Source organism: Neopelma chrysocephalum, unplaced genomic scaffold, assembly GCF_003984885.1.
Source record: "Neopelma chrysocephalum unplaced genomic scaffold, ASM398488v2 Primary Assembly neopelma1_97034, whole genome shotgun sequence".
Lineage (NCBI taxonomy): Eukaryota > Metazoa > Chordata > Aves > Passeriformes > Pipridae > Neopelma > Neopelma chrysocephalum.
This window is the reverse complement of record NW_020925676.1, coordinates 1,289,382-1,314,099: the sequence shown is the minus strand read 5'-3', so window position 1 is coordinate 1,314,099 and position 24,718 is coordinate 1,289,382. Positions and strand designations below refer to the sequence as shown.

General features: G+C 38.7%; 1 long non-coding RNA gene across 1 annotated transcript in view; it reads left to right on the top strand.

Annotated features, from left to right (window-relative positions):
• Nucleotides 1-24,216, top strand: part of LOC113961125 — a 28,489-nt gene extending 4,273 nt beyond the window's left edge. Inside the window, exons 2-4 of the long non-coding RNA XR_003532211.1 lie at nt 1,832-2,007; nt 4,482-4,611; nt 24,126-24,216. This is a non-coding gene — a long non-coding RNA (uncharacterized LOC113961125). The remainder of the gene's footprint in view (nt 1-1,831; nt 2,008-4,481; nt 4,612-24,125) is intronic.
• Nucleotides 24,217-24,718: the final 502 nt, after the last annotated feature.

Here is a 24,718-nt window from a genome sequence, read left to right as displayed (position 1 = left end):
CTTGGCAGGTTAGGCAGGTTCACTCATAGGAACACGATTTGCCAGAAAGCGCTTTTTTCAAAACAAGTCTCAGCTCCTGCATCTTACAGTTTCTTTCTGCTTCTCACATTCTAGCCTGCCACTGTTGAACTTTCTTTCTATTACTTCTCTGTTATAATTTGTTTCATTACACACTCATCCCAAATATACTTCCCCTCTAAAAATATGATCTCCAGTGACAATTTCATACACTTTGCTTTAAAATCTTAGGGTTTCTATATCCAGAAATTCATTAGATAGGTAACATTTATGAAAGTGTTGTGTGCAACTGACGTTCATGGAAGGTAGTTCAAGCTGTCATGGGAAATTATGCAAAAGGTTAACATTTTTTATATTTGAAGAAAAGTTCTGGAAAAAAAACCAAAGGGATTAAAAATATTTTCCTTTTGGAAACATGTAAAAGTTTTAATTTGGAATTTTCAAACTGGAAGAACTTTTCAAGTGTCTCATATCTATTGTTATTGTCATTGCTAAACAAGATGCAGATGTTATTAATCTGCCAAAAATACAGCTGACTTTTTTTTATTTCCTGATTTTCTATCTCAGCAGACTTAACTAGAACAGTGGCTGAAATCTAGAAAACTTAGAAGGTTTCTACCAGGTTTCCTCCCAATGGCTCTAAAATACATTTCTTTTCTGTGATCTTATTGACAGGAAAGCAAATGTCAATACAACTCAGTGAAAATCAAAATCTTTCCTGTCCAAATAAGTATGAGAGACCATTCAAGACAAGTCTATCTATAATATCAGCTAGTGAATATAAGTGGATCTTTCTCTTTTTTAATAAGAACGAAAAATTTTGGCTGCTTATATTTAGGTAACTAAGTGGATAGATTTTTGAAATTCCTTAGCATTCAGTTTTCAGGATGAAAGGATGAAAGTGGTAAGGAACTGGATATTTTATACCCTCCTCTAAAAATCTTTTTAAAGCTGCGAATTTTACTTCTAAAAATTCACAGGTAAAGAGAATCAAAAGATGTCTCTCATTTTACAAGCAGGTCATTAGCTAAAAAATATTGGGAGTGTGTATCCCAGCTATGCATCTATCAATGCTAGATTACAGTTGGTCTGGCTGAGCACTTGGCAACATGTAAAGATAAACAGGTTAGCTAAGAACAAATCTCTCTGCATACCAGAGGTAAGTGGAAGACCTCCAGTCTGGCCTCTAGAGAGAACTTTAGGCATGGGGTGAAGCAAATGAGAACGAACTGTCAGTCAGACATGAATTCTTGTGTCTTCTGGCTAGTCTTGTGTGAACAAGAGAAAATATTTTTAGCTTCAATGGCTATTCATAAATTCAGTAGAAGCCATGGGAGAAGAGAGAGCATTAAATCAAGGAAAAATAATGAGGAGAAATAGGAAACACATGGGCAAACATACACACACAGACACTCTATGAAGCACCTAGGTTAAAAAGTTCTATATATCTCTTCATGAGTGTTTTGCTTTTGGCATGAATATTCTCAAAAGTTTTACACAGTCCAGACTCTGTCCTGTATGTAATATTTGTGTGGCATTATTAGTCAACTAAAAATACTTTCATATTTTTTTAGTGTAGTTGAGCCTATACTTTTCAAAACTATGTTTTGTAAAAATCAGCCTAGAGAAACACTTTGTAGTTATGAATTTTCAGAAGAACCCATCACTGCACAAAAGACACTGACAAATACAAATAAGCCCTTTATAATGGTGCAGAATGCAGTATAATGCAGTGGAGGAAACCTTTTCGGTATCCGGGGAGAATTCTGACACATAAAAAGCAGTGTGTCTTTTTGTTTTTCTTGTTGCTTAGGGTCGTCCTCCTAATTAATTGTCTACTGAGGAAAAGGCACTGCTGCTGTCTTCCCTTCTTGAAGGTTCTGCTGAGAAAAGAGCAGCTTCAGAGTAAATTGAGCTCTTGCAGGAGCCTGACCACCAGAGGCTGATGAAGACAGCACTAGTCAGCCCAAGTTATATTTCACTACCAAGGTAAATGCTGGTTTTAGGACACTGGACTTTGCATCCATCATATTTCCATACACTTTTTTAGCTGTAGCTTGAATTCAATGCATATTATCCATGAGTCATGTTGTACATAAGAGCTAAGATCTGGGTACGTACTGATCAACTGGCCTCATGCCTTCCTAATCTCACCTACATCTAAATCATGGGAACTGCAGACCAAGTACCTACTCAGTACCTGCTGACATTTAGCTTCTCTGAAGACTCGGCTAAGTTTGGCCTGGTCTTTATATAGAGATTGTGAAAGTGATCAGAGCTACGTATTGCAGAGAAAAAAGGCAGTCTCCTCACCCTTCCTCCTCAGTCTACTCTGCTGATATCCAAGTGTGCCTAGCCCCACAGCATGTTCAACATTTCTAGGAATTTCTGTCACGATGCCCATGCCACCATTTCATGGACTTGTGGTGGAACTTGGGTTGGTTACTCTGCCAGCCATAATGCCTTTAACAGTCAGGTTCCTTTCAGCCCTGAAATATGTTACAATATGTAGGTCAAACGACATCGAGAGATGTAACTCAGATAACACTTTACTTATATACTATTGGTTGGAACTTAGCCCTGTTTTAAATTAGTGCAGACTCTGTATAGCAATATATTTTTTAAACACAGATAATGCAGAAGATTTTAGAAAAAAAATTCCACACCTCTCCTTACAGGAGCAGCTGCTCTACATTTCCTATTACATAGGTACTGCATAGGTGACACACAATCCATGTGAACCCCTTCATGCATTCAATACTCTTGTTTAACAACTCACCTACTGCTATATATCATACAGATTACTTTATAGCCCTCAAGGCATGAAGCACATATTACTGAGTGACTGCAGTACTACTTGCTGAGACACGACTGCTGGCTGACTGTAACTGTGTCAGGCAGACAGCACCTTTTCCTCTGAATTCCTTTAGGGGGTTCTCCCAACAAAGGAAAATGATTTTGAAGTTTTGCTTTTACCTGTTTGCTGCCAAGAAAACCCATGCTGTTAACCCTGTTAGAGCTGGAGCCTGCAAGCTCTGAGCCAACAGTGCTTATAAGCTGGATGAACTCTGCTGAATAAACTAAATATGCTCAAGTATATGCACACCTGCAATAGATAAACCATTTTATGGTAATTGCTCTATCAACTACTCTAAATCTTTTCCAAGCAAGACAGTTTATTTCTCCTTCGAAATTGATGTCATTAGTGTGCACAGGTTCAAAACTTGAGCTTTTAAGTAGACAACTTACCTAACCACTAATTTTCAAATAGAGGTGTCTGCCCAGATACCTAGATTTCTCTTTTTTTTTTATTTTTTCTGAGTGTCTGTGACTCCCACCACATGGTTGAGAAAGTATTCAGGCCATCTGATATCAAAGCACACAGGCCCATGTTTTCAAAGAAAATTCTGCCATAAATCCCCAAAGGCATTATATGGCTGGTTCTCCAAGCAGCCCCCTAACAATGTTTTCCATTATGCTCTTCATGTTCATGCTTCTACTTCTATACATAAACACTTGATTGCAATTGGGTATTGTTTTGGAAATACATTTTCCTCTAGACCTTTTTTTAAAAAAGTAAAAATAGCAGATGATATTCCGTAAATTTGCGCTATCCAGCCCAAAATCTTGCCTGACCAAAAAAAAAAATCACAAAATTAGCTGTGATCTATAATATCACTCACGTTGCTTATCTGCCTTGCAACCCTGAGCTATGATTTAGAGTTGCATGTCTGAAAATACAAAAGAGAACATAAACTACAACATTAAAAAAAAACTCACCAAAGAAAAACATGGAAAACATTATTTGAATTCTTTGTTCAGTTGTTCTCCCATCAGCAGTTTTCCTTTCCCCATTTCAGCCCTATGATCCATTGTCATTTCTCATAGTACATGTCTAATTCATCCAAACTACAGCCTCCAGAAAAAGTTGAAGAAGAAAGAAATTTCCTAGTGAACAGTTTTTCACTGAAAAATATAGAAACACTGGATCCAGAAGGTTTCACAGAGTCACTTCATTTTCAACAAACTTCCAAAAGATGCCTGCCTGCTTTCTGCCATCTCAGCGTTTGGGTCCTTAGGGCTGCAGAGAAGCCTGGCCATGCAGATGAGCTCGCAGCTGGGGTCTCCAGGGAATCCAAGCTCCCAAAGTCAAGAGCCCCAGGATCCTCCGTCTCTACCTGAAGTGTTTATTTCAGATGACTGATTTTGCAGGAGGGAGAAAGCAGTCCGCGGTCCTGAAAGCTGGCATTTGAGATGCCCTCTCAGGGCTTTCCATCACCCCACCCCACACTCTGATGTCAATTTTATACTCGTAGGGTCCCTGGGGGACATGTTCAGTCAAGGGTCTGCCAACTATTGAGACTGCATTTTTTATGTGTTGCTCAGTCCTGTTTTCTGAAAAGTCAAGCCAGAATAGTTTCTTTCTGTGGAAAAGTTCAATTTGTCTATTTTTTTTTTCTGAGTCTTTCTTGTGGCATCAGAACTTCCCTGGAGAAGGAAATCCTATGCTTTGAAATGCCATCCTCCAGAGATATTGGGAAAAGCCCTTCCAGAAGTCTGGCATTCAGCGAATAAGATGTTACACCATGACAGGTACAGGCAGACTTCCTCATCTGAGTTGTAGCAAAAGTGTTCTAAGTCACAACCATTCCCATCCCTTTAAAAAGGGATGAATATATCTCTCCAAACGGTCTCTCTCTGTTAATACTCTTCCTAGGTACTCACATCACAGAGTCAACTGTGTGACCGTCTTAATCATTCAAGAGACATATATGAGTAGATTCAATCACAAGACAAATGTCTTTCTGCTGTACCGCAAAGCTGCATGCAAGTGTATTAAATCCATGAATCTGGCAGAGTAGATATTGGTGTCTGTGGCCAAATGTCTGTACACTCAAATTAGGAACCCGGATGTACAAAGAGATCAGATAACACATAATTCTTTGATTTGTTCATACAAATGCCATTTCCATAAAACAAATGTGGGGATCTTAATTATGTTGCAGGATCCACTATATCCCAAGAAAATGGTCCTGTAATACCCATAAGCTATAAATCTTGCTTTTAATGTTGTTCAGGATCAAGAAAACATAAGTTTCCCTTTAATTTTCTTGAAATCAGATGCACACGGGGACACACAGAGACACACAGACGCGCACAGGTATTTGATACGTACAGACACACACATTGGCAGGTATGCTGATTTTAGCAAAACTAGGCCATGTCCTTCCTATCTGGTTCACATTTTTCTGCACTACGAATTCTTATTCTGCTGTTATAGAAGAATTGGCACTGACTGAATGAATGCTTGTTCACAGGAAATAAGCAGTAAGCAGTGATGTTCAAAAACACAGCAGTGAAAATTTTTAGAGCTAAAAATGCCACTCAGCCCACTTTCATTTTAATATTTATTATTAAAATAATAACAAAATTTTTTTTCTCATGTTTTGAGGAAAATCTCCAAATACTTGTGTCAATAAATTGTAAATATCAGAAAGTTTTTCTTTTAAAAAAGTGAAGAGGAATTATAGTCTATTTTCCAGCCAGGACTAACTATAAATTTGCAAGTGGTAACTGAGTAATCCAAATATTCATTAAGAAGCTATTTTTGTGTGTGACCAAACAGCAAGTTATTTCAAATTTAAAACAATATTTAATTTTTTTAACATATAATTATATGATAATGATTCCATTCATACCTATTTCATGTACAGTGAATAGTATGCTTCCAGTATTTATGCATAGTTTTTAAGCAGTGCTCTGGGTAAGATGCAAATATGGAGCTGTAGTCAGATGGTAATTCATCAGACCCTTCTGACAAGTAATCTAATCTTGTATGACAGCTACTGTTTGCAGTATGATATGCAGTATAACTATGATGGCTAGGCCAGACTCCTCTCTCAGCAGTCCCAGTGGATGTCTAATGTGTTCCATTTATAATTTTTAGGTAGATAAATTGCAAATTACATAGCACTATGCCTTTAGGAATTGAATAGACAGCATGGAAGCAAGCTGCACTGCTAGTCCTGCCCTTTCCTGGCTTTCTGGCAGCTTGGAAGCTTCTTATCCTCTAAGCTCCCCTAAGTGTTTTTTTTTTTGGTTTGATTTGGTTTGGGTTTTTTCTGTTTACATGATAAACTCTATTAATGTCTTTTAAAGGCTTCATCTGGGTCTTGTACTACTTCTCTTTCCAAACTTCAAAGGGAATTTCTCTGCAATGTCTACTGCTTTATTGAGAGACTAACTTAGCAAAACACTAATTAATCATCACAGTAAACTTAATCAACTGGTTCTTCTATTTTTAAACTATATGATAAGCAAAAAGGGAGGAATTCCTCAAGTGTGACTTTCTTGAATATGTTAGATATCCTGTCACAAAATATGTCCAAAAGAGAGTAAATCAATTGTCCTCCCTATTGTATTTGAGACTGTATCGTTCAGCTACTCTCCAGAACCAAGGAATCTAACAAATTTGAGAGCAACTCTAGTTCAGGATGTTGTAGTGTCCAACCGTAGCCAATAGATGTCTAGAGAAGAGTAAAATCATGAATCAGTTCTCCTAACACCCTCAAAAATTGCAGTTAGGTCATTCATGACTAAATAGGATGTCCCCTCTATTAATAATGAATTACTAATTTGTGTTTGACAAACTTTTCCAGTTTTCCCTTGAGTCAAACATGTGCATCTCCACAGATTAACTATGGACTGAGGAGAACCACCTCTTCCTAAATGTTTTAGATCTAGTGCATGATAAAATCACCGATTTTGGCAGGTTCTTGTACAAAAAGTAAGCAAAAGAAACTCCCAAATCATAATGCATCTATGTTAGCCACCATTCCACTTATGATTTGATGCATTTGTTTTAAAATATCCTTAGTTACCCTTTTTCTTCCTCTTCCAAAGGAAGATCCTTCCTCAATTCTTATCACTTCCCTTACAGAAGCAATTCCACACCTTTGGGTCTTCTGTAGATTCTTTGTATAGTTATTTTAATTTATTTTACCACTTCTTAGAAGGGGGAACAAATACCATGGAGAGTTTTCAAGGCATGGATGTGTTACAGCTTTATAAACTAATGTGACAATGATCTGCCTGTTTTTTTCCTAATAATTCCCTACATTCTGTTTGTCCTCCTCTGTTTGTCATTTGGAAACATAATTTGCCATTTTATTACCCATTCCCTGCACAGATCTTCACTGTCAGCCTTTGTATTTACTTCATTACTATCAACAGTAACTTTGTCCCCTTCCCGTTCATCCCTTTTCCCTGACCATTTATGGACAAAGTTGACCCAGTGCACATACTGTGAGACTCTGCTGCCAACCTTATCCCCTTGAGAATACTGATCGTTTATTCCAACTCTCTGCTTTCCATCTTCTGAGTTGGTTATTTAAAAATGTGATGGTCTGCCCCTTTATGCCACAACAGCTGAATTGCTCTAAGACCCTTTGAGAAGGGACTTTGTCAAATAACTTTCAAAAATCCAAGCAGAGCATATCAACTTGGCATGCCCGTCCCTTATGCACGTGCTTACAATCTTCTTCAAAGAAATACAGTAGGTTTTTAAACCAAATCTGCTTAACTATTCCTTAATGTCTACTATTTATTCATATGAATAATAGGGGTTTTTTTCAGAAGAGTGCCCAGCAATGTGTTTCATACAATTAGTCTGTCATTATCATGACATCTCCTGGAACCTTCCTCAAAAACTGGCATTGCACTAATCATCTTCTAATTCTGTGACACTAATGCAGCTTTAATAATGAGGCTACATATTAGAGCTTACTAGCTCAGCTATTTGGGTTTTGAGCTTCCTTAAAATCTTACCAAATTTGCATGGTAATTTTACTACACATTTTCATTACTTATTTGATGCTGGTTTTTACATCAATTCAGTTTGAAACCATTTGATACCCCAATACATCTGCACAAAACAAACAAATAAACAAACCCAAAACCACAAACAATCAAATAAAACAAAACTATAAAACAAACAAAAAAAAAGAAAAAAGAAAGAAAAAAAAAAGGGTTCTGGAGCAGAAACCAAGGTCTTTCAAGATGAAACAGGGGTGTAAAGAATTCATTTCACTTTTCTGCTATCCTGGTCTTTTGCTCTTATATTTTATCTGCCTTTGGCTATACAGAGTGTCTGGTCTATTTCCTACTCCCAATGTGTAAGAAAAAAAATTTTTTTAATTAGTTTTTTTGCTTTTTTTGTCACATTTGTCCCCCTAAAACTTTTTTTCATTTTTTTTCATTTTTTTTTTAATGGAGGAGGCAGACATTATTGTGATGGCTTCACTGTCTGAGTGCAGCTTCTGATAAAATCCCCTTGAGTCTAAGTGTTTTCAAAGCTGTGCTACTAAAAGCTTCTTGCCATTGGAAATACATAAGACCACAAAAAAAAAGAACCCTCAAGACACAAGAACTTATCTTGATCAAGTGTCACTCTTGATTACATTTTGAAAGGATATCAAGTGATGCCTCTGGATTTTTAGGATTTTTAGCTTTTTGTGAATTTTAGAAGTAGTTATGTGGTAAATGTAGATTTTAACGTAGCTGTATAATTTGTCACACTTTAGAACAGTAGTTAGCACATGCTAAACCCTTTCTCCCTCTTTCATACGGAATTTTTTAAATTCTTTAGCTTGTTTAGACTTCTCTCGAGGAAGGTCTTCATTCTGTTGAAGAACATTTGCACCCTAGGCTGAACAACAAGATCAACCATAGACAAAGGAACTTTCAAGCCCTTAACCTTGGAGGAGCTCCAAAGGACTGTACATGCCATGAAGAAGAGGAAGATGAGGGAGGACAGGGGTCTTGAGGTCCCCAGCTCAGTTCTGAGGGGTGTTTTGGGAGAGGATCTGGGGAGTGGGTAATTCTGGAATTGGATGGACAATACCATAAATTGTGGAACCCCTGGACGCTTGTGCATGCACCATGCTATACTCCCGTGGTTGAAGGCCTTCAAATTAAAGGACTGCTCTCTATCTTATCTCTGTACTAAATTTGCCTGGTGAGTCTTTTTTTGGCTCTCAATCTAAGGCATCACTGGCCAGTCCCACTTTGTCAACACATACGATTGCACATGCACTTTCCTGGCAGTATCATTTGCATGTGATAGGTTTCGTGTGGACAAAGTCAAACTGCATTGGTCTGCCAGTATCACTGCTCAAGAAAAGTTAGTGCAGGCAGCTTACTAAATACCAAGGAGCTACTTTTCAAAGTTTTGGCCTAAAATTTCCTTTACTATTATTTGTCAGATCAGGGACATAAGCATGGGTTAAGTATTTAATTCCTCCCCAGTCTGAAAGTCCTAGACAACAGTTTGAGTAAAACTTTGCCAACTTACTAGTTATATGTAAAGTGAGAGCTTTGGTGGTAATGCACCAGTTGATCAATAAGAAACTACATCAGCCACTTGAACCATTCAGTCTTCTCTGTATTGCGAGCTGCACACACTTTGAAAAATTCTCAACAATATTTTGTGGTGGACAGAAAATAAAAGGTCTGCTTCACCAACTTTCCTTGTATGAGTTCACACTTCAGCTGCTTTACAACACATGGGTTGGATCCCAAATGTATGACAGTAATTTTCAAATGACAATAAAAGAACGAGAAGATCTCTCCAATGTTGTAGATTTGTCAAGCTGCTCAGACAAAACATGAAATGTATCTTAGGGGCTAAAGACATCAGCTGCAATCAGTACAAGATGCTCACCAAATCTGTCAAAATCTTGTCTTTCCCCTTCTGACAGGCCTATCTGCCTCTGAATGCATACAGATACCTGTCTGTCAAATCCTTCAGTGTTCACTGGTTTCTCTGAAGAAGACAGCTATTTTCAGTCCTTACATGCAGAATGTTTATTGCTGCTCAGTGTTCAAATCAGTGTCAGAAAGCATGGTTTATCTCTACCGATGCCTGTTACTGTGCAGGTTTTCAATATCAATCCACATGACTCAGTCTGTGAATCTGGTGAAAAAAATAACACTTCACTCTTACCATTTGTGTTCCCAACTTGCAGAAGTGATGAAATAATTCTTCAGCCATTCATTTCTAACTGTTTTCCATCAGTACTTCTGTAGGCCCCAAACTGCCACTGAGCGCAGAATTCAGATGCCAGATCCTCCAAATCCTTCCAACTTTCTACATCAGCGCAGAGAATAAAGGTGGAGGAAAAGATTTTAGAAACTATTCTTATGTTTGCTCAGAGAGAGAGAGAGAAATGGACAGGAAATAATTTCTAAGCAGAGATCTACTACATCAGATTTTACCCAAGATTTAAGGTTTCCGTTTGATTTGTCCACCACAAGAAATAAGAGTGATTAGCTTCTCCTTCAGATAAGACACTGCAAAAATTTTAATTGCTCACTGTTGTGCCATTCACCCATTAACTATCTACTGACTGTTCAAAGCAGCACAAAGGGTTACCAAGCACAGTACACAACAGATAAACAAATCAGCTATTATCCTCATTCAAAATTGTAAGCTATAATCAAAGATGACAAAGTAGTCCTTATTAGCACTGAGGCCCTGATCCGGCAAACTCTCCAGGCACAGAAGTTGTCATAGATAGGGCAAATTCCTGTGGGCAACTTTCAGTGCACATCATGTAAAAAGCATCAGGAAAATTATATAGCTGCATCTTAATGCTTCCAGTAGGGCTGCTACATGGTAGAAATCTCCTGTCAGTACTGAGATGCAAAAATTCTCATGTCCCAGTTCTTAATTGCAAAAAATTATTTTTTCACCTGTGTAATTTTTGTACACCCACCACCTCAGTACATCTTCATTTTTTCTAGTTGTAGAAGGTTAAACATAAGGTTAGATAACTTAATTTGATCTACACACAAAACCCATTAAAATATACCTTCTTTCCGGATTGCAGACAGTCTTCATCTTATACAACCAGCGACTGTAAGCCCCCTGTTAAGTTTCTCAGGAAACTGTATTATGTGTTAGCAGGGTGACAAGTGAAAACACACAGAAAAGAAGACCTTTTTGTACTATCACCAAAAAATCTCCCTATGTCTGCTATGCATGATGTAAATTTGTAACAATAATGTGTTTTAAGATTATAGGGTATAACATCAAACAGCAATCCCTCTAAAAAACCATGTGAAAGTATTATAAATGAACAATGATGTGAAATCATCAACAACTAAGCTTACACAAAACAGATTTCTCCAAAAAAACCCAAAAGAAACATCTCAATATCATATAAGGAAGAAAAATTCAGGCAATCTTTCTCAGAGGTGAGAAATCTGCTAGGGTCAGAGGACATAGATTGAAGGAAAGAGGTAGTCTTATGAAACAAAATCATCATTACTTTTCATGATGAATTTCCATAACTTGCAAAGCTTTACTGTTGCAGGGAGCACATATCTTTTTGAATAATCCCATTACAGTCAGTAGATTTTCATAGCAATATTTGGAAGAGCAGGCCCTAAATTAATTACAAAATAAGATTATTTAGCTCACAGCAAGCTGTATGGAAAATTGCCTTTAAAATGCCTCAAAAATTCCCATTTTATTTGTAGTGAATTTCCAATTCACTGTGGTTACCACAGTAGCCCCCAAATTTCTAGTCAATTAGTGAATGCTCTATCCATCATTCATTGATATTTGACACTCAATAAATGTTTAACTGTGTTTAAATAATGTGCTTCTATGAGATGTTTAACTATTTCACATTAATAGGCTTGCCAGCAATTGATTTTGTTCAAGTTGTCAACTATCAAGTCCTTCAACAAACAAATTACCTGTACTAAAATGAGAGGAATTAGCCAACTTCCCAGTACAGTTTCATCCCATTACATGACCCCATGAAGACAATGTACATCTGTAGGGCAATGTCGTGGCTGAAAGAAACCCATTTATCCATTCTGCTGTCACTTTCAGAAACAAAAACACTAGAGAATGTTTAACCACAGGGGTCTCTCACTTTTCACAGTGACAGCTCTGTGACCCTTACTGAAGCAGTCTCTGCAGAGGTACAGAAGAAATTTCTAAAGGTTCAGCTACTGTGCAGGACATTAAGCCTCTGAGGCACTGAGGAAAACATAAAAGGATTGTCAGTGTCAGGTCTGAGACAGGAAAAAAGCTTTGAAATATAAGAGGGAATAAAAAGAAAAGCCTTGCACAGGTATGTCATCCCTGGTCAGATAAAAATACCAACAGAATGGGTGATAAAGCAAGATTTGAAAAGCTTCTGTCTCTAGGAGAAACGCAACTCGTTATTTTTGCTGGGAACCTCACACGTTAGTTTGTTGCAACTCAAAATCTTAAAAGCCCACTGTGGCTACAAGCACCGCAACAAGAATAAGAAAAAGTTCAGAGAAGTTAACAAGCTCTCTAGCTGCTGGTTTTATGCACATTTCACCTATTGTATATCAAAGAGAAGACATGTTTCACCCAAGTTGCTGGTCAAAAGATGGCAAATTTTAATTTGTCCTAAAGGTACCATAGAGAATATATAGCTACAAATAATGTCAATGATGAGATGGTTTGATAGTCATTAGATGGTTAAAGTTGTTCCTGAGGAATATTTATAAGAGAAATGTATTTTTGAAATGAGAGAATGTGACATCTTTACCAAAGGAAAAAGTGTATCCAGGCAGACCCTGAAATCACCTAGGTTCCCCCCACAAAAATGCACCAGTTGCAACCTTGTTATGAAAGATGTGAAGATGTAAAGCTTTTAGTTCTGTGGACTTACGGTATATCTGGGACAATGGTGTATAAATATCCAGGGTTCCACATCCTCAATAAGAATAGACTTTCCCAGTTTATAGAATTACATATTTTGAGCTGTCAGTGTCTGTACAGTTAAGATTTGTGTTTTAAGAATTAAATGAGAGCAAAGCAAAACAAAAATTATGGTGAAAGGCTTTTTCTTACTCAGCAGCAGTTCTAAGTCCAACCAAAATAACTATAGATCACACTCCCTAGGAGAGATACCAAACTTTGCACACTTGACAGGCAAGACAAATGCAACTAAAAGTTATAGATTGAATATCGTTCTGCTTGAAGCATTATAGGTGGAGTTTGGTGCTAATTAAAGTGTGATTAAAGGATTCTCTCTACTCTGAAATCAGACCAAGAACAGTGGTTTTTAGAGTACACTGCATTACGATAATTCTTAATCTGTATAAAAGCCATTGCAACAAATGCCATTGAAAGTCATTCTGAAGTTCCTGAAAGGGCATGGGATGTGAACTTTTTGGTCCTGGTGAAGAACATTTAAAGAATATTTTGTCTGTGATATTAAATTATGGAGAAAATTTTTTCACTTAATATTACTCTCAAGCACTTGGATATCTGTAGAGTCCAAGTTAAATACACCAAGTTATTCTTGCACATATGTGTTAAATGAGTCCTATTTGAAGTTCACTACTTTTCATCAGTGAATTTATATTTGTACACCACTAATGTGAGAACAACCACAAGAGGATTTAATAAAACCCCTGTGTAAGTCCAAGGTGTTAATTGCAGGAATATGACAAAAGCAACACAAATGATCCACAGTGGATTGCCATCAAAAACATAAAATATTATCCACAGTCAGAGACTCCTAGCTAAAAGAAAGAGTAAAGCAAGAGATTTGTAAAGTGGAGACTCTTGGATTCTTTATAGGCAAAGTATAAACATAATAAATATGCTAGTAAGAGGTGCAAGATGCCTGAAGAACACTGTTGGTAAATTATTTATAAAAATTAAAAATGCCAGCAATGCTTTATTAAACTGACTGTCTGTAACTGGGCAAAAATCATATTCTCATTGGGGAAAAAAACCTCTTCTCGGATATAGATAGAATAGAATGGAATGAAATAGACTAGATTAGACTAGACTAGAATATTTCAATTTAAAGGGACTTAAAACAATCATCTATTACAGCTGCCTGACCAATTCAGGACTCACCAACAGTTAAAGTATGTTATTAAAGTCATTGACCAAATGCCACTTAAACACTGACAGACATTGACCACCTCTCTAGGAAGCCTGTTCCAGTGCTTGACCACCTTGTGGGTAAAGAAATGCTTCCCAATGTCAAGTTTGAACCTTCCTTAGTACAGCTTTGAGCTGTTTCTGCATATCCCATCAGTGGATCCCAGGGAGAAGAAATCAGCATATCCCTCTCCACATCCCCTCCTCAGGAAGCTGCAGAGAGCAATGAGGTCACCCTTCAGCCTCGTCTCCATGACTTTTCTATGTACTGAGTTTAGACTCCAAAGGTCTTCCCTCACACCTTTTTTGTAAACTGGAATAACGTTGGCTAGCTTTCAGTTAGCAGTAGGACTAGGACTTTAGTCTGGCTTTCTTAGTTTTAAGGCTTTAACAACCTTCTCCTTATCCTTGTTTTCCTTATTTATTCTGCTTTGGAAATATTTGACACACCATGACCTCTTTTTTAAATAGGACCTGGTAAAGTATGGGGTCAGCAAGTGCTGGTGGTGTTTGCTTACTTCTGGCCTGCTTAATAAGGATGGGCAAATAGTATTCATGGCAGTGGTCTTTATGTTAAACAATATTAAAAATGTCACATACTACATTCAGAGTTTCCATTTTGTTTAATCACAATTTCTCTAGCCACAAGGTTTTTTTCACATCCAGCTGCAGTGGCATATGATATTCTAACACTGTCATCGATTGAATCATAGAAAGGTTTGGGTTGGAAGGGACCTTAAAGATCATCCAGTTCCAACCCCCCCGCTGTGGGTAGGGACACCTCTCGTACTTCTTACAGTTCTTCTCTTCTAAAGGTTACTGTCCAAAAACTTCTGTCAACAAAGTAGTTGGTGCAAGTTGGTGCATGTCAGCACTTTTTTTTTTTAATCCTTTGCACTTACTTAGACACCTAGGAAAAATTTCAGAGGCAAAAAGAGAAAGAAATGCCTGCTTGAAAAATGTAGCAAAACTTAAATAGTAAATGATAAATAAAATAAACCTCCACAATAATGTTAGTTTCTCTTCTTTAACTCAGTTCCCAACATACCAATGCAAACAAATAGCCCAGAAATATTTGGTTTCTGTTGACAGCAAAATCTCAAGTGTTTCAGGACCAATCTTGAATTCACTAAAAAGTCCTACACAATTTTTTTCAGGCTGTATTAGTTGTTCTAAATGTCATCTTAGAAGGTGTGTGAACACAGTGACCCTTGCCTACTTTTTTTTAGCTTTGTTATTTTTCTTTACACCCTCAGTATGGAGTGTCCTGTGGATCATGTCCTGTTGGAAAATTCTTGATCACACATTGTTTGACAGAGGTAAAGGCAGCATGAGAAAGATCGTGGAACAGAATCCTTACAGTAAAGGCTGTATTCTTGGTTAAATTCTGAAAGTCCTCCTTACCTTCCCCCAGGCAGATAGGATTTTGCATTCAGTTGTGGTAACTTCCAAAATTGTGCTGGAAGAGAAAAAGCAAATTAATTTCCCTTTGCTAGCCATGCTGATGACAAAACAGAAGTCGTGTGAGAAGTCACGTGAGGCAAATGTACCTCCACACAAGGTCTTCTGCATGTGCACTCTAAATATATAGTTGAAGCAGGTAAACTTCCTCAGTCCAAGCTGCAGGACGTGGTATTGAACCATCTTGAGCATGCACCCTGGGTGGTGAGCTTGCCAAGCCACACTGGAGCTTCATTTTACCCTCCACAACCTAATTTCTTTGCACAGAATTGAGTCATGGAAAGAGGATTTGTAAGACAGGTTCAAAGCAAAGCCTGCATGCACATGTGAGCTTAGGAGCTGAGGTGACGTTGTCTTCTCATTTGAAATCTGGCATTAGTGCCCATTCTTTTCTCTGTTCTCAAATAAATTAGTAGAGTCTCCTTACTTTCTACACCTTTAGTCCCATGGATTAAAAATAAATCTGTCAAGATTTCTCTGAACAATAATAGATCTTAGAGTAAAATGATTTGATTTGTTGAGTCACGTTACTCTTTATTTGTGAAAGTCTAGACAACCATGGAAGTACCTGAATCCTAGCACAATAAGTATTTATCTGAATACCCACATCATCTGTCTGTTGTGGTCTTGTTTGCAAAAGCTTCAGTCTACCAAAGGAAAACCATTGTGACTTAGATAACTTGTAATGCAAGGCGAACCATTAACACTTATTCTTCTTATATGCTAAACAGTACAGGGACTACTTCTGAAAAGTATTAACTGAGGGCTGTTTATTGTCCAGTAGCTGTTACATTCACAGTAGCTGTGATTGATATGTGAATCTTGTCTCTAAGAGTGGGGTAACAGTGAATGAGTATTATTTCAAATAAAGAATTCAACAAGTTTCATTTTACTATTCAGTCAACAAAATACCAGTTCATGACAATGGTCCCATAACGTCATTATTTTTATCCAAATCAGAAGCTATTTTCAGAATAGGAATTTTGGATATTTCAATTAAGGTAAGGACCTGTTCTTCAGGTGGATTGCAAAATATATATCTTTGTTGACCAAAGACATATTTCATCAGAAGAGGGAGACAAACTCATATTGGCAGATGCGAATCTGGATTTCCTTTATCATGTTTCCCTTTATCATTTATACACAACCTTAAAGAAGTACCAAAAACTTTAGTACACAACTCTTCTTGCTAAATGTCTACTTACAGGGCATACTGAAAACACAGTTTATAGAGGAGATAAAAAATGAAGCCAGGTTTAGAGGTGGCATCAGTAAGAATAATGTAGTAAAAATGCTCTCATATAGGCACACATTTATAATTATTTTTTTATTTAAGTAGTCTCTGAAAATTCTTTTGAAAATCTGTTACAAAGTCAGGCTTTCAGCAGACCAGAAAAAGCAGACCCAGAAATACCTTTCAACTCTTGACATTGACCCATTATTGCAAAAGTACCTGGAACTGCTTGAAATAGATGTTCCAATGGGCTTAATCTTCAAGTTCAGATTCTGTATTTCCACTGACTAGGGACCCCTGATGCAACCTGATGTCTATGAACACATCTTTTGCTGCACACTGTTGTAATGCACACTGGTTTTTTGGTCACTTTGAATTAAGGCTGCTAGGTGTGTTTAACAACATACATTGCAGCTGAGGTAAACAAAAAATGTCATTGCTGAATAGTCATAACAATTTCTTTTCCACAGTAAACATATAAAATAAAGAACGTCAAGACAAAAGTATCTCTGGGGATAGTATCTTGAAACCTCTAGAAAACTAATCCAGAGTTCTACCTTCTTGAGTGACCTCAAGTCATTTAATAAGCATTCTCCTGCTTGAAGCAGAAGTAGTAATCTTAAGGTTTTGGCTCTACTGGGGAAGAGTTTGTCTGTCCCCCTTCTGGTTTTGGCAATAGTTTTGGTAATATTTGCTGCTGAGAGAGGAGCTGTGGCCTGTAGAAAATGCCAGAGTGCCTTTTCCTAACAGACAGTGTTTCTCCCCAGTTAACTCATTATATTAAACAAGCATTTAGTTTGGCTTCTCTAGCAATCCTTGTTGACTAAAATGTATGTTTGACAAGCAAGCTTTCATATTGCAACAGTCTTAGCCCTTTTTCTACTTATTCTGCAATTATTATTAGCAATTTGCTAATAATTAGACTAGTAAGGGAAGAACTGGGATTTTAACCAGGAGTGGGGGAGAAATAGATACTCAAACTTTGCAAGTCCCAGTTTAATACAGATGAAAAAGGAACAACTCATATCATAGAGTCATAGAATGGTTTGGGTTGGAAGAGTTTCAAGGATGACCTTGAAAGTCATCCAGTTCCAACCCCCTTGCCACGGGCAAGGACACCTTCCACTAGACCAGGTTGATAGAACCCCATCCAACATAGCCTTGGACACCTCCAGGGGTGAGGAATCCATGACTTCTCTTGTCAACCTCTTCCAGCGCCTCACCACATAGTAAAGAATTTTTTTCCTAGTATCTAGTCTAAACCTACTCTCTTTCAATTTGAAGTCATTCCCACTCATCCACATAGTGACATGCTCTTATAAAAAGTCCCTCTCCATCTTTTTGCATGCTCTCTTCAGGTACTGGAATGTAAAATTAGGTCACCCCTAAGTCTTCTCTTCTCCAGGCTGAAAATCCCAATTCTCTCAGCCTATATTGTCCCTTACAGTAAAATACAGGCAACTATGGCAGTCACTATATCAAATTATCACACAAACCCACAAGTCTAAGTGTTTATAGATTCAGATAGAAATTCAAATAAGAGATTATAGACAGCAATACCATTTGACTCAACAGTGTATTTGAGTTATCCCCTGGCAGCCAGGAGGGCCAACCATGTCCTGGGGGGCATCAGGTAAAGCATCACCAGCCGGGCGAGTGAGGGGATTGTCCCGCTCTGCTCTGCACTGGGGTGGCCTCACCTTGAATGTTGTGGCAGTTTTGGGCACCACACTATAAAAAGACATTAAGCCATTAGAGAGGGTCCAAAGGAGGGCAATGAGGGTGGTGAAGAAACCAGAGGGGAAGCCTTATGAGGAACAGCTGAGGTCACTTGGTCTGTTCAGCCTGGAGAAGAGGAAGGAGATTGAGGGGAGATCTCATCACAGCTACAACTTCCTCATGGGGGGGAAGAGGAGGGACAGGCACTGATGTCTTCAATCTTGTGACCCGTGACAGGACTCAAGGAAATGGCCTGAAGTTGTGTCAGGGGAGGTTTAGGCTGCATATCAGGAACAAGTTTCTCACCCAGAGGGTGGTTGGGTGCTGGAACAGGGAAGTGGTGACAGCCTGACAGAATTCCAGAAACAGTTGGACAATGCTCTCAGGCACATAGTGTCATTCTTGGGGTGTCCTGTGCAGGGAAAGGAGTTGAACTCAATGATCCTGATGGGTCCCTTCCAACTCAGCCAATTCTATGATTCTGTGATTGAGATAGCCATAAAATATTTTTCACTGTAAGAGAGATAAAGTTAGATCTGAAGATCTCTGGTTCTCCCCATCATCTGCAATTGATCTTTTTACATTTATGTCAGTGGACTTTACAAATGCTTGTAGCTTGGATTACCCTAGAAATGGTGGTTTCCAAGACATAAAGCAGATAGTAACTCAGAAGTGCAGGATTTAAAGTTATAATTACCTGTGAAAGTTTTTACACTGACGTTGTGCATTTTATTTTCTTTTTAAAAAGAAATAAAAGCAAGTGTGAAATAGTGTTGATTTTTATCAACAATTAAGAAGACAACTGTTCCTCTCATCATCCTAGATGTGAATGCTGATCAAACAATTAAAAAAAAAATCAAAGGTATTAATTTTTTCATAAAATATGCAATTTTTTTGTTTTAAAAGAAAGAGAAAAATCAATTTTAGTTTGAAAGCCTCATTAAAAATGTAAGCTCAAGAGTATGGAATACAAGATTGCAACTCCTAATTTTTTTTCCTCATATATCAGAAGAAATCAAATTAAACCAGTTTGCCTCCAGGGTTTTCAACATCACTATAATTCAACTTAACAATGAAGTTAAAATTAACAGAAAAAAGACAAAATGAAAAAAAAAAGAAAAACAGTCACCAATCCTTAAACAAAAACCATTTCCCCTGCCACCACATAAATTTATTTAAGAAAAATGAATAAAAGTATGTCTGCTAGATATATATCAAAAGCATAGGTGTCACTGGATTCAGGGAGTACAAGATTGTGTATACATTCTGCAGATACATTTTCAGAGGCAATAAATGTATGTTTTCTAAACAAGACACAAAGACTACAAAATATAAGAACTAAGGTATGAATATATGCTATGATTATGTTGATAGCAATACTCAAACTGAAAATATCTGGCTCCGATGAAACCTCTTTATTTATTTATCTGCAGAGGAATGAAAGTACAGTGCAGAGGTCAGTAAGGGCATCTAATCTATCCAGGCCCCCCATAAATGCTTTAATGAGTTTACTTGCATTCATTGACCTTGATCATAAACCATGCTGAGAGCTTTCCATTCCTGCAGTGTGTGAAAAGCACCATACAATATTGTCTGCTGTCTCCCATTCCCTTTGAATGTGCACTAAGCTTATGAGGAATGTCTTAGATCACAAATTAAATCTTTTAGGAGAAAAAGGTTGCCATATCCCAGTTATTACGATGATGCTGACAATAATGGATAGTGCTGTAAAGTGGAACAAAAACAGAGTGTGCTGGTGGTTTCTATGGCAGTCAGGAAAGATCCCTATCTTACTATCTTTTTACCTTGACTAACTTCAAGCACTAAATCATTGTGTAGCTATTTTAAACATTCTGCATGCTTTAAACAGACATGTGGAAAAAACCACACATGTACACTCCTGCTTGATGAAGAGTGTAAAGAGAAAGGAGTCTGACCTTAGGAGGTATTTCCACTTGCCGTTTTGCCCTTTATGCCTAGAAGAACTTTTTTCAGCTACAATAAAAACAGCATGGGTGACAGAAGTAAAAGGGGCACCAGGGTCAGTCACTGGAACTGCAGTACTCTTCCTACACCTCCTCCTCATTTTGTAGCAATACCATATATATAAAGAAACAACAAAAATTCCTTGAGTTTAACCCTGTTGGCAGAATATAAAGATATAGAAAGCTCTGCAGTCATGTCGGGGGTTGACAGAGAACCTGCCAGCAGCCTGGCACTTATCGACGAAGCATTCGATGTTGATCAGATCAAAGTGTACCCCTGAGATGGACTGAAAGAGAGGACTGAGGCCCTGATCCTGACAGTATACTGATGCATCCTGAAGAAGCTGTCCCGTGGGAACAGAGAACATTGTTTCATGAGAACAGAGACCTGTTTTGAACGAGAGTGGTCGGGAAAAACATCAACATGAGAGAAAAATAAGAGCAGGTGCTCAGGACTGTTGTGGGAACCTTACAGGGCTGTTTTGAGAAAGAGCAAAGTTGTTGTGAGAAAGTAGAGTTTAGAAAATGCACCTATTAGCTGTAAGAATTCTGGTGTGTGAGTTTGAACTGTCCTATCCGTGTGGACTACGTGTGCTCAAAAACTGTACTTAAAGGGACTGCTAAGCAGCCCCGGTGTGCTGTCTTTTTCCTGGAAATAAACTTTGTTGGAACCTTTTTTATGTCGCACGGCCGTTCCTACCGCGACACAGTCAGTCAATGCAAGTGCTTGTTTTCTTACCACCTCCTCACAGTGTGATTGATCCTGGAAACTGTTATGCCATTAAAGACTGTGGCCAGTCTTCCCCACTCGTTTGCCTACTTAACACCTCTCTTCCAACACGACTTTACTCCCTTTCAAGTCTTCTTGTGACAACAGTTCCTTTCACTATACAGGATAGATAGCACCTGTGTGAAATTCCTTGCTTCCGAACAGTTTGGCAAAAAAGTAACCTGAGAAATTTATGAGATAATAAACCCCCCTAGTCTGTTAACATCAAGAAGTTAAGTTGCTGAAGACCAGAAGAGTACTTTGGGGAAGTATTTCTATTACTGCTCCTTATACTCTTCCCCATTCATAACTTACTGGCTACTCTCTGAAACAGGATTCTGTGCTGGACGGGGCCTTGGTTTGACTGGGGCCAGTTGCTTTTCTTTTCACCTGTGATTTTTACAATTGTTGCTTATTGTTACTGATAAAAACAGAATTAAGATGAGTGAAAACTTTAGCTGCAAACCATGTGTGCTGGTTTAAAAGTTAACCAGCAGAGGAAATGAACTCAACTCAAAAGAGAGATTATAAATCAGAATAACAATTTAATAAAATAATACAATAAGTACGATTATACAGACAAACAATTGGTTTTAACCCACAAAACCCAAATGTATAACCCAGCACCCTGGGGCATGAACAAAGTGGTGTTCCTTGGGGCCCCCTGAGTCCAAAGTAAAGGGGGAGGGGAAAAAGCCTGCTGGTGGGAGAGCTGTTGCAGTCTGGTCAAAAGTGGTGATTGCAGTCCAGTTGAGGGTGGTGGTGGGAAACAGTTTTCCCCCCTAGAGTTATAAAAGTGGTAACCCCCGAGGGAGTGGTGACCCTTTGGGCTTGAGCCAATGAGCGCTCCTGCAAAATATAAACATTATCATACTTAGACCAGAAGAGAAGAGTGGTAGTAGTTGTTGGAGAAGAAGTGGTCATGTTGTAGAGCCATGAGGAAGCAGGGGCAGGAGCCCCTTGGGGGCTCTGGCCCCTCCGCAGCCCCTTGGCTGGGGGCTGCAGGAACTTGGAACAGTGTTAAACTGGGCCGAGTTCTGTAGCTGAGAGCTGGAGGAGTTTCCTCCACCGTGGACAGCAGAAGCGGCAGCAGCAGAAGCAGCAGCGTATAGAGGGCAGAGAGCCAAGAGATAAGAAGAAGCTGCAGAGGCGGCATGCAGCCGAGGGAAGACACAGAGTTGTCTGAAGAGAAAGAGAGCAGAAGCAAAGAGAGAACTAAGCCACTACAGAGAGAGAGTTTTTGGGGTAAGGACTCAACCAAAACTCCCCAAACTCCCTGGAGACCCATCCGAGAGAGAGGAGGATGATGGACTCTTACTTGAAAGAGTCTTGGAGTGCAGTATGCACTGCAGAGAGGAGCTAAGAAGCTCAGGTGTCCTGGAAGCTGGACCAGGACAGTAAATGGAATGTGTGTGTGGGGGTGACCTTGGCCCCCCCCCGTACTGCCAAGCTGGCAGTCTTGAGTCAGAGCACGGGAGCTCTGCAAGGGGCTTGACTCCCCTGAAGATAAGGACCGTCGCGAAGACCCCTGCGCTTCGTGATATGACCGTGGTGATGTGACCTTTGTCCTGGTGAACACAGCCCACGGAGGATAAGACCCTTCACCTGCGTCGAAGAGCCGAGGGGCTTGGAGACCCCCTCGTGTGTACTGGCAGAGATCCTGCCACAGCTGCTATATGGAAGAGAGAACGAGAGACTCCTGCCTTAGAGGGACTGCTGCTCTGAGAGAGGAAAGGATCTTTCCCTTCTTCCCTCCATGGACTTTTATTTGGAAGGGAGAAGTGATTTGATCCATTGTAAACACTGTATGTCATAGTAGAGATAGCTGAGATGGTGTATGTAGTGTACTATAATATTTATTTGTACAGTGTATTGTAATATATTCCCTTTCCCCCATTCTGAGTCTCGTGTGGTGTCTGGAAACCCATCTCACACTGATGTTGAGAAGTGGGAGGGGGGCTAGAACTAAGGAATTGGATTTTGGGGCTGTCAAACCATGACAGGTCTCAGTCTGGTTGAGAGCGGTGAGCTGCAGTCTTCCTCTGGATCCCACGAGTGGTAAAAAGGTTCCAAAACTCCAAGTTTATATATTCTCCAGTTCAGGCAGGAATGCTCAGTCCTTCCCTCAGGGCGGGGAATTCCACAAAAGGGTGTGAGGACAGGAACATCTTCCTATCTCACAGGCCTCTTAACGCCTAGTTTATAGCCTGAGGAGTCAGGCTGCTCTGGGCAGAGGGTGTAAATGCTCTATTGATAACAGTTTCTGGGAAATGGCATGAAGGCTATAGAATACACAGGTTTGGGTTACACCCATCCAGTGATGAATTAGTCCCAGCTGTTCTAACTAGGACACCATGTCCATAACTAATTGCTGTTCCATTTATCTTCCCTCGCTAGTAGTTCATGCATAATACTGTCATGACTTTTGCTGAGATATTAAGTGCTTCACAGCTCTAAGGTTTGCTTTAGTGATACATATGCCCAGCAGCTACAAGGAATCCCAATCTGATTCTCACATCTAGGTGCCATTAAAGTAGAAACAAAATAATACAACTGTAAAATGTTTTTTTGTTGTTCTTGTTCAGACAGGTGAATGTTTAATTCTTCTGAGTCCTCCTTGAAATTGAAAATAAAACTTCAAGAAAAACAGATCACAGGTTTAGCCAGTTTCCCTCTTGAGATGGTGGGCAGGCTGTAATGGTCCTCTTTGAAACACCTTCTGTCCTTTTAGATATTCTACTTGTTCATTGTACTTCTAACATCGTTATGGTTTGTTTCACAGAATGAATGCTTGGAACAGATCTGCAAATCAATGAAATGTCTAGGAGTATAAAAAACTGTTGCATTTCAAAAAGCCCTTATCTGCCCTTTCTTTTTTAATTAAAATACAACTTTTCCTCTCCTTTTTTAACTTCACAAAAGTAAACTGGAAATGTTTTTCTCTAATTAGCTTTTTCAAATTCTTTTTATTACAATCCACACTGCCTACAGCAAAATACTACCTTGAAGATCTGAAGAGGCATAGCAGAGACCAAAGAATACATCTCAGTGGACTAAGAGGCTGGGCTTTGATGGAACTGGCATAATGAATAGGTATGTCCCCACAGACAGGTACTCATTTGCAATATGCAATATTCAATGTATTGGTGAGGTCTTGGCGACCGTTTTGCAAGAGCAGGATCTCTCAGTAAATAGAGAAAAGAATGGCACGCCTGGAACACTATGTTACCAGTGCTCATGCTAACAGTAAAAAAAAAAAATTCTTCTTCATATTTGCCAATCCTTGCTAAGTGGGTCAGCGTGGTTCTGTCATAATTTCCCACTAACTTCATACTTCCATTTTAAGTAGTGCTAAAGGAGGAAGAGTGGGTACACCTCCTGACTGCAGAGAATCATAATTTCAAACAGAAGGAGCACATAATAATTTCGTTAATCTTTTCCCAGGCAGTTATGCATGACAAAGTGACAGGAATGTGTGGACCTCTTTCATGATAACTAGTTTATTGCAGTTAACAACTTTGAAATGTTGAAATGGACCTTCTAAAATTATTATCAGAACAATTATGTACATAAATAAAACTAAT